Consider the following 10,140-nt stretch of genomic DNA (forward strand, 5'->3'; position numbering starts at 1 on the left):
ATCGCCCTTACGAGACGAAGTGGTACCTTTTGTTTTATATAGTAAATATTCCATGTATTATTTAATTAATTCCAAGAAATATATTGTGTATTAATAGTTGTTGATGTGTTCACTGGTCCTTTGCTTTTTTTTTTTACACTGAGGTTGAAAAAATACTATTTAAAGAAGTACAGTGTTCACATTTAGAGAGTAAAGACGGCGAACAATTAAAAGTATTTGTATTAAAATATGCAGATATTTTTAACAATAAGACTGGCCTCACAGATTTGTCTGAAGATGATATTGTAACTGCTTTTGAACTTCCAGTGTTTAGTAAACCTTATCGCTACTCACCCAATAAATTACATAAATTACAAGTTCAATATGATTAAGTGGATAAAATGCTCCGTGATGGATTAACAGAGCTCTCCACTTCTTCTTGGGCTTCTCCAGTAGTTATTGTCAAAAAGAAACTAATGATTATATATTCTGCGTGTACTACAAAAATTGAGACTCAGAATCTCACCGATACCCATTGCCTCATATAATTAATAATTTTAATGTTTTGTCAAATGCTACCTATACCAGTACGTTAGACTTATAAAGTGGATAATGGCAAATACCTGTAAAAATGGAGGATCGACATAAAACTGCCTTCATAACTGATAATTGACTTTATCAATTTAAAGTGATGCCTTTTGGTTTGAAAAATTTACCTGCAGTCTTCCAAAGGCTTATAGATAAGGCTTTAGCAGGAGCAACCGAATGTTCCAAAACTTATATTGATGATATTATAAGTTTTCACCCACATTTGAACAACACCCGAAAGACCTTGAGTTGGTTTTCTACAAGCTTCATACAGCAAATTTTGCCAACCAGAAGGATCATATTTAGGATTTATACTTACTTTTGAGGAAGTACACATAAATGATAACAAAGTGAAAGCTGTTAAAGAATTCCCAACTCCAAAGAACTGCAAAGAATTAAGCTCATTATTGGGTATGTGTGCTTGGTATAATCAGTTCATTTCAAACTTTGCTATAATTGCTTAACCTTTATCTTAATTACGAAGGAAACGTATCAGGTGAAATTATAGGACGATATCGTGTTTCTAATATACAGAGATACATATATTTCCCCAGTGAAAAATCTTTGAGTACCAGAGAAGATGATAATCGTCTTAAGCAGTTGCGTCAAAACAGGAATATCGACTACAGACGATTTAGAGGCCTTACTTCAACAAGACGCAAGGCTTCTGCTGTTGTGTCCTTTTTTTTTTTTAATCCTTCAACGGATCCTGCTAATGGGTTATTTATGTTTTTACCTGCTCTATCTACTCGAAATACATTACGACCACGTTGCAGAGTTGATTATCGCAGTTTAGCTAGTCTTCGAACGTCTAATAAACTTTTGGTAAGCCGGACCAGACACGGGAGCTAGTGAAGATCAAGCTGAAGATTCCAGAACATGAATTGTTGTTTTTTTCCTTGTAAGGTGTTTATACTTAAACTGTAAGGGATTCCTAGTGTCAGTATAAAGAAAGAGATAAAAGTAACGATACGAAAATTTGGAACTTGTACGAAGTAATTTAACTTATCATTCCTTCTATCATTTAGTAAAAGTTGTTTAACTATGAATTGTTAGTTATATTAAATTGCTAACTAACTTTCTAGCTAGAGCACGTTGAATTTGTGTATGTTTATATTAAGAAATTAACACAAGTTCCCCTGGCGGTGACATACGGATATTAAAATATTGTGAAAGATTATGTAAATTACAAATTACAAGATATTTATACCCTCGTGGTCTAACCACTAAACAAAAACCTATCTTGAGCTTAAACGAGATATGACTGATGGCGCCCCCATAAATTACAAGCATAAATAATAAAAAATAATAATAAACGAGATGTAGTTAAAACCAGTTATTGTTCGCTATTAATATTGGTGTGATTTGATTTTGGAATGTTTTTCGGAATTTGGTTTTTCTTCTTCTGGTTCTTTTCCCTAGTTTCCTTATTTATTGAAGCTCATAACATAAATTGTAAGTCATGGCCAACCATGGATTTATGAACTTTTTTTTTAAGAGGATAAAATTTGTATTCGAATTGTTTGAAAGTTTTGTTTTGATTTCCGTGGTTGTTAAAGTTTAGTAAATTATTTTTCTGTTCGAATCTAGTTGTAGCAGTGTTTTGTTTTAGTTCGTTACGATCTGAATTTTAAGTTTTCGGCGTAATAAGAAAGTGTGTACAAAACATCACACAAACAATGTTTGGAAAATTCAATTACACGATCGTCTGAACCTAATGAATGAATGAAACAGTTTTGTATATATTTTATACAAAGCTGTTTCATTCATTCATTTATTTATAATAATTCATAATTTATGGTGTTGTCCCCCAGTGGCACAGTGGTATGTTTGCGGACTTACAACGCTAAAAACCGGGTTTCGATACCCGTGGTGGGCAGAGCACAGATAGCTCTTTTTGTAGCTCTTCAAATAAACAAATTTATGATGCTTAAAGACCTGGGTGTACTGTGTGGAAGATTAGCCTCATATTGTATTATCTCGGCCAGTATAAAGCAATAACATAGTGTATAGGAAAGGCTTCAATTAATGACACAGGCCTGCGAATTTAAACTTCATAAAAATCGTTTTGGTTTTAATAACGGATTTTTCATAATTCAGCTACGCAGATTTCGAAAATAATATTCATATTTTCTATAACGTAAGGATTTTTTTTACAAATCGGGAAGAAAGAATAACTTATATCCAATTTACCACAAATATAACGGAATATGTTTGGGTCATTTACGCAACCTCTTGTTGCCATAGCGACGAATAAATAATATTGAAAAGAAAAAATGTCAAAGAGCGCGCACACAAAGAAATACTATTCAGAAATAACACGTCAAGTAGCCTGTTAACCGTTTATATATTGGGAGTGTGTTTCTCGTGGGTTCTAAAACGATCGATAAGACTCTCAAATCGCGATTGGTATAGAGAAATGTATAGCCAGTGTCTGTCAACATTTTAAGCGTAACAGAATGTGACCCGATTTCAATTAAAATGATTCACGTTTGTAAAAGTACATATGACGTTTTGTGAAAAATCTGTACGTGATGGAGAAAAATGGATATCGTTTTTGAAATCAGTGAACAGGAATTACTGTAGGACATGTAAAAATTTCAAGACAATAAAATCATCTCAGGCCTATGTAATCTTTAATTGGTAGCATTGTGACGTAAAATAAACAAACAAAAAAGCATTGCAACCAATACGAGTCAATTGGTGAATTTATTGACTTTGAACTATCTGTAGTATTTTAGTTAATTGTTTTGTTTTTGTTAGCTAAATTTCAAAATGGCGCACAGACGACAACAAAAAACGGTATTGAAAACGGGAACCGAGTATAATGATTTTATTTCTCTTTGTTTTTATTGGCTTGAATAACTTCTGTGTCATTTCATTATAAAACTACAGTTTAGCCTAGTGTTGTTCAAAAACATTTTTGAACCACAAATCAAGCTCTCTCGAAATAAAACTTTTTGTAATAAAATCTTTACGAGTACCATTTTGTTAATGAGATGCTCAACATAAACGTTGCGAGGTAAAGGTTTTAACCTTGGAGACACTTACTCCTAACCAAACTAAAATGAACTTTGAAATTTTCTAAGAGGGGGGGGCGTATAAAACTTCAATTTTTTTGTAGGATATATCTTTATAAATGTTTAAGAGAAATACATCAGAAGTCCGTTCAACTAAGGCAGGGTACTATCTTCTTGAGATACAGACGATACTGTCTACTCCACAATAAATCAATATTGTCTACTGATCAAAGAAACTACTTACTTAGATCAAAATTTAAAATCAACCCGTTAATGAGCATAGCTAATTAAGTGTATTTTTTCAACGTTCGTAGTTATAAAAATGAGAAAGGATTTGTTCTGTCAGTCAGGTACTCTTGCTATTACCGATATTTTCAGTAGCAGAGTTTCATTTCCTTTCTCTGATTAAGCTACAGAAAAAAACTCTTGCGAGAAGTGGTTGGTAGCCTTTAAAATAAATCTTTTTAAAGATACTTGCACAGAAAAGAAAACAAACAGCAAGCCCAAAGTGACTAAGGTACAATTTCTTTCAAAAGATGAAAAAATTAGTGGAAAAATTCGCTTTTGATAGAGAATGTAGGTGTCGATTTTGTCAATAATTATAAACTTATGGCTAAGAGTATGTTATTTGGCACAAAACATTTTGAATGATGCTCTATTATTTACTTAACAGGAGGACACAGGTTCTATGACTACTGAAACGCTTTGGAAACTATGTCTTTCCATGGGAACCATTACAAAAAAAAATAGTATAAAAAATAATAATGTGCAGGGTCAGATTGGATGTGTAGGATTTTCTGATTGAAAAATTGAATTTTGTATTGAAAAAAATCCCAAACAAACATTTCCTCTATTATAATCATTGCTATGGTAATTGTAGTCCATTGAAACACACCATAGCAACGACTTAAATTATATCCCTATCTATTTTTGTTAAAAACAATGACTAGTTTCAGGTAAAGATTGAATGCCAAAAATTAATGTAGGATCCCTTTCTCTTCAAGATGTCTGTTCTGCAGTCTAATGGGTTACGATGTGTCATCACAACAATCTTGCTACAGTATCTATGATTGTGAACGAAATAATAAAGACAATGTGGCGCCATCTATTGAATGGCACCACAAACAAAAATCAAGATTCAGACAATTGGAAAAATAACTGTGGTATGTGCAACAACCATTTCTTTATAATAGAACACAATTTTAAATAAAAGTATTACACTTACAACAAAACACGACATTCACTAGGACTGTACGTGAGGGTTTGGCTATATCTTTATTTATGTAATTTGTAAATATGGTACTAAAAAATTGGAGTTCTTAAAAATGTTATTTTTTCAAAAAAGGGTATCACTTTTAATGCATAAAAACAGTTTATATCAGCACAATCCGAACATTCTTCCTGTGCAATAATTCTCAGAAAAATCTTTTTTTTTTTAGAAAATGTTCACTTTTTAATACGATAGGCTACATAGATTGAATATGTAACATGAAATAAAAAATGCACAAATTATCAAACTCAATTAAAATAAGTTAAAGTATGACAAGTTAACTTAGAATTAAGAAAGCCTTTGCGAAACAAGTTAGTAGTAAATTTTTCAACATTGCTGGTAACTGCATCAGTGTTGCCTGGTGGTACGTCTAATGGCTAATATAGAGTACTATATTATTCAAGTATTGCCTGTGAAGAAGTATTTAAATATAATGGTGGATTCTAATTCTCACTATTTATTTGATGATACAGGATGCCAAAAACAGATGGAATTCATCTGTAAATATACTTTTATCATGTGAATACGGTTAGATTTAATGTTGCACAACTTCAAGTATGTGCATACCTTGATTGCAGTAAAAATGGCATATAAAGAACTTGAACTGTATGATGAATCTAGACCCAGTTCAAGCCTAGAAGCAGACACAATAAGCAATGCTACCATTTTGGACTTTTCTTTGTAATGTTTCAGAAAGTTACAAGTAAAAAACTCGTAAACCTTTGCAAAAACTACAAACTGAATTCACCAAAGTCTACGATTGCTAAAACCTCACAAAATTTGATGCATTTGGTGGTACTCCAGTGAATATCAAGTTGGAATAAATTAAGGATTTATAACAGAAGAAGCTCTGATCACTCACAATGTACAAAAAATGTTAAAAACTAGATAACCAAAAACTGTCTCGATTCGAAAATCTTAAAAGAAATCAATATATTTCAAACAAATGCCAACTTAGCCCTAGAAAGAAATATTCGGGAGGTTTATGTTTACAGATCTGACAGAGAATTTCGATATATACCAAATCGAAACTGCATGGAATACATTAAACTGCAAAGAATCTGGGCTAATTGAAGTGTAAAGCTCTGCCAATGTTTCATGTCATAACAGATTGTGATACAGTATCATGTTTTAGTGGTAAAGGTAAAAGGTCAGCGTATAGTATGTTTGTTAAGCAGTCACATAATCACTTACAGTGTTCTCAACATTAGCTAACAAAGATTATTTTTGCCCAAATAAAGAAATTACAAAGGTCTGTCATCGTTATGTATAAGCAAACCTTGAGAAGACAATGTGTAATTAAGAAAGGTAGGAACTCTTCACAGGCTGCCGAAGTGTAGATGGCATCTTACCAATCAGCAATGCCCTTCTGCAGCACAGTAAGTATGCAGCATTGCAAGCAGGATAGCTCTAAGAACAGTCACTCGTAGTCTGCTCTGACACGCTCGAACTTGCTGACTGGGGCTGGAAATGTGATGACTTTTGACATCCACTATGGTTAACTCTACCTCAATCACTTTTATTTTCACGTTCACTAACTTACTTCTTGCACTGATTTGGTCGCCTATATATATATATATTGCCCGACTGAGGCCTAAAACTTTCTAAAAACTACGAGATGCCATGATGTAACAATACTCACTTAGAGCAACGAGGAATATTCAGAAGGTTTTAGTAACATGACGCAACAATATAACAATCACCGACTAGTGAACTACACAACGTATGATTTGCACATATTTACATAAGCAAACCTGCGATAAATTATCGCTTCTAAAAATATTAAATTTAATATTCCGCGCTTTATAACTATCTAAATCATAACTCTTATATTAAATTTAAATGAAATAGTCGTGTATATCTAGCAACTATATAAAAACAATGTTCCACGTCCTAAGATTAAGCATTATTGCCTGACATCACAATGTTAAGCTTCTGCGAGAAATGATGAGAAACGGCTAGACACACAGAACCTTCACTTTAAGTAGACGACAGTTTCGAAGACCGCGTTTAAACAAACCAAAGGCACAAAGTCCGTTGAATTTGCATTAGGTGAGAGTGATAGGTATGGGGGGGGGGGGGTCAGGCTGCTAGGATTTTAGTTTTTACGAACATCCCTCTTATGAAAACAATGTAAAAGTGCCTGGCAGCTTGTAACCTTTTGGCTTTTGAACTTTCGCGATCTCCAAATAATTGCCTAATACATATTGTTAACAGTATCAGGAGGTATATCTAGCTTCATCGCAATGGCTTTTTGGGTTGACGGGTTCTCTTTCGCAACTATAACTTTTTCTTTACTCCAGATTTTGTTGAGATGCAACCTCGGAGTATGTTGTTTTTCTGAGTTTCCCGCTTCCATAGAAAACATTAAAGGCTATCTTCTTCACGATTTTATCTTTTTTGGACTCGACATCGTTTAATAATATTGTTACGCAAACATCCTACGTCGTAAAGGGTTGTGATATACTCCTCCAGCCATGAGACTACTCTTGGCAGTGTTGCACTGTCGAATGTTCGGGAATTTGCCTTGATCCAAATATATAGATACTAAGCCTCAGAGCGTATGTGTGGGGAGACTCCCCTGAATTAGCACACTCAACTCGTTTTTATAAAGCACAATTAACACTCTGTAGTGGTTATTGGCTGTTGGTGTATTACTATTCATACTTAATTAGAGTATTATGCTACTCTAAAGTATCATCAGCCAACCAATTCTAAAGAAGTGATGCAAGCCAAAGAATAAAGTGTTGTCAAATATAAACCTTACTAGGTCTGCTATTTCCAGTGCCGACGAGGCCTTTCGCCAATACCATTACACCAATCGAGCTATCATATTTATTAGAAGTTCACCAAAACAAGAAGGTGGAGGTGCTACGCAGGCATAAGCAGAATTTTACTTTAAAGGTCTTTGTGTATGGATTCGGATCTCTACTAAATAGAGAATAATTTTTGAAATCAAAACATATCGACTCTATGCAAAATTAAAACAATGACAAGAGTTGCTTGGGAAGACAGATACTTGCGCCATCTTTCGGGGATTGCGTCGTTAAGATAGTGACAACTTGAAAGGTTAAGGTCTGTTAAAACCCTTCTTCTTTTTATGCAATCGTATAACTTCGTGAAGTTTTTTGTTGGTTTTCAACGTTTTCTTATTACAAATGTGAGTATTATAACTGCAAATATATGTCCTCATTTTTTGTTTAGAAATGATAGGATAATTCCTTAAACTGATTTGAATAATCCTCGTAAAATTTCTTGCAAAAATGACTGAGTATTAAATCGTTATTTTTGAAATAAGATGAATAGGTCTATAAAACATTTAATCTTTTTTACTCACATTAGACTAGCTGAGGACAACGCAAAATTTCCCATCAACACCGATAATCCGTTGTTCACAGGGTCTACAATGAATGACGAGATGGGACTTTTATGGAAAAAGTTTTAGTAATTACTGTTACGCTCTATATTGGTCAGTTTTAGATTTTTTTTTTGCTTGTTATTCATAAACTATATTGACAGCAATGGGTAAGCAATCCAAATTGTTTGGTCTCTCCAAGTTTCCGGTAAAAGCCGGTAGTGAAGATTTTGATTTCATTCTGAAAGAGATAGACTAAACGTGGTTCAGTATTTAAAAGCGTGACATTAAAAATTCAGATAAGACCCCCTCTTGTTGTTCGAGGAAAATATTCGTTTTTGTTGAAGAAGGATAAACTCGATGTGATTGATGAGAGAGAACTGATGTCTGCAGATGGTCTGACTGTGTTAGGTACAGCTGAATATACAGCCAGTATATTGTGTTTGTATACCTTTTGAATTCACGAGGAAGACACCACTACCATCTTACATAAGATTCTGGTTAGTGCACATGTGGAGTATGGTGTTCAGTTTTGTTTTCTCAAATACACAAAAGATATTGATTTTCTGTAAAGAGAGCATTGGAAGGATAGTGAAATATTATTCGGTTTGAAAGGTTTAAATTAGACATATCTCTTTTTCACTACACCATAGAATTTTGGTTTTTGGATCGATATCAAAAGGATGGTTTGAACTTTAGAGGCGATAGAATAAATAGTTATAGAAATGTACAGTGAAAGCCAATATACGTTTTTAAACGCAATTTTTCTTTAAAATGTTTTTATTATTATTATTTAGCCCCACCAGTGGCACAGCGGTATGTCTGCGGACTTATAACGCTAGAAACCGGGTTTCGATACCCGTGGTGGGCAGAGCACAGATAGCCCTTTGTGTAGCTTTGTGCATAATTACAAACAAACAATTATTATTTAACTTAACACACAGCCTCACAGTGTGATGTATATGGGTGGTTTAGATATAGTTATTGGATAAAATCTCACTGCTTTTCTCATTGCCTATAGAAAACTTTTGATACAACTACACTATACCTTATCCTAATGTATGCGATAACTAAACTTTCAGAGTTGTGTTTGGAGGGTTAAAACTACATATAAATCAATCCGACATAAGTCGATTTACTTGTAAAGAGAAACTGACATGTAATTGTTTGTCTGTATGCTAAGTGCAAAGCTACACAGAGGAGGTATCTACGCTGTGCCTACCGCAGTGATTGAATCCCAAATTTTTGTGATATAAGCCCTCTAAATCCTACCGTTGAACCACCGCCAGGCAACATATAAATGAATCATTGTAATTGTTTTAACTCCGTTTCTGTTGACTTAACAACAAACTGTAAGAGGAGAGTTTTGATTAACGTATCTAGAATATCAAGTTGATAGAAAAGCTCGAATTATATTGTTTGATTTAGGACCCGGCGTGGCTTTGTGGTTACGTGTCGGACTATGGATCCGAGTGTCCATGGGTCACGTCACATTGCCGTAAACACACACTTTGCACTTTAAGGGGTCGTGGGTGCATTATAAGAGGGACGGTAAAATTCCACTCACTATTTGATTAGAGAAATCCAAGAGTTGGAGGTGGGTGTTGTTAACTAGCTGTCTTCCCTCTAATATATCAGTTTAAAAGTAGCGACGGCTAATCCAGATAGATGTTGTGTTGCTTGACACGAATATAAGAAACAATCAATTATTTTGTTTGTAGTTAAGCAAAAAACTACACATTGGGCTATATGTGCTCTTCACACCATTGTATCGAAACCAGGTTTCTAGCGTTGTAAATCCGCGGGCACATCGCTGTGCCACTGGGGGGGGCTACATTGAGGGGGCATTATATTGTTACGTCTCCGTTCGTTTATTAATTTTCCGTAAATTCGTTCCGACGAAACTTTAGCGACACAAGTCCTTTCTT

The sequence above is a fragment of the Limulus polyphemus genome, unplaced genomic scaffold (assembly GCF_000517525.1).
Source record: "Limulus polyphemus unplaced genomic scaffold, Limulus_polyphemus-2.1.2 Scaffold36, whole genome shotgun sequence".
Lineage (NCBI taxonomy): Eukaryota > Metazoa > Arthropoda > Merostomata > Xiphosura > Limulidae > Limulus > Limulus polyphemus.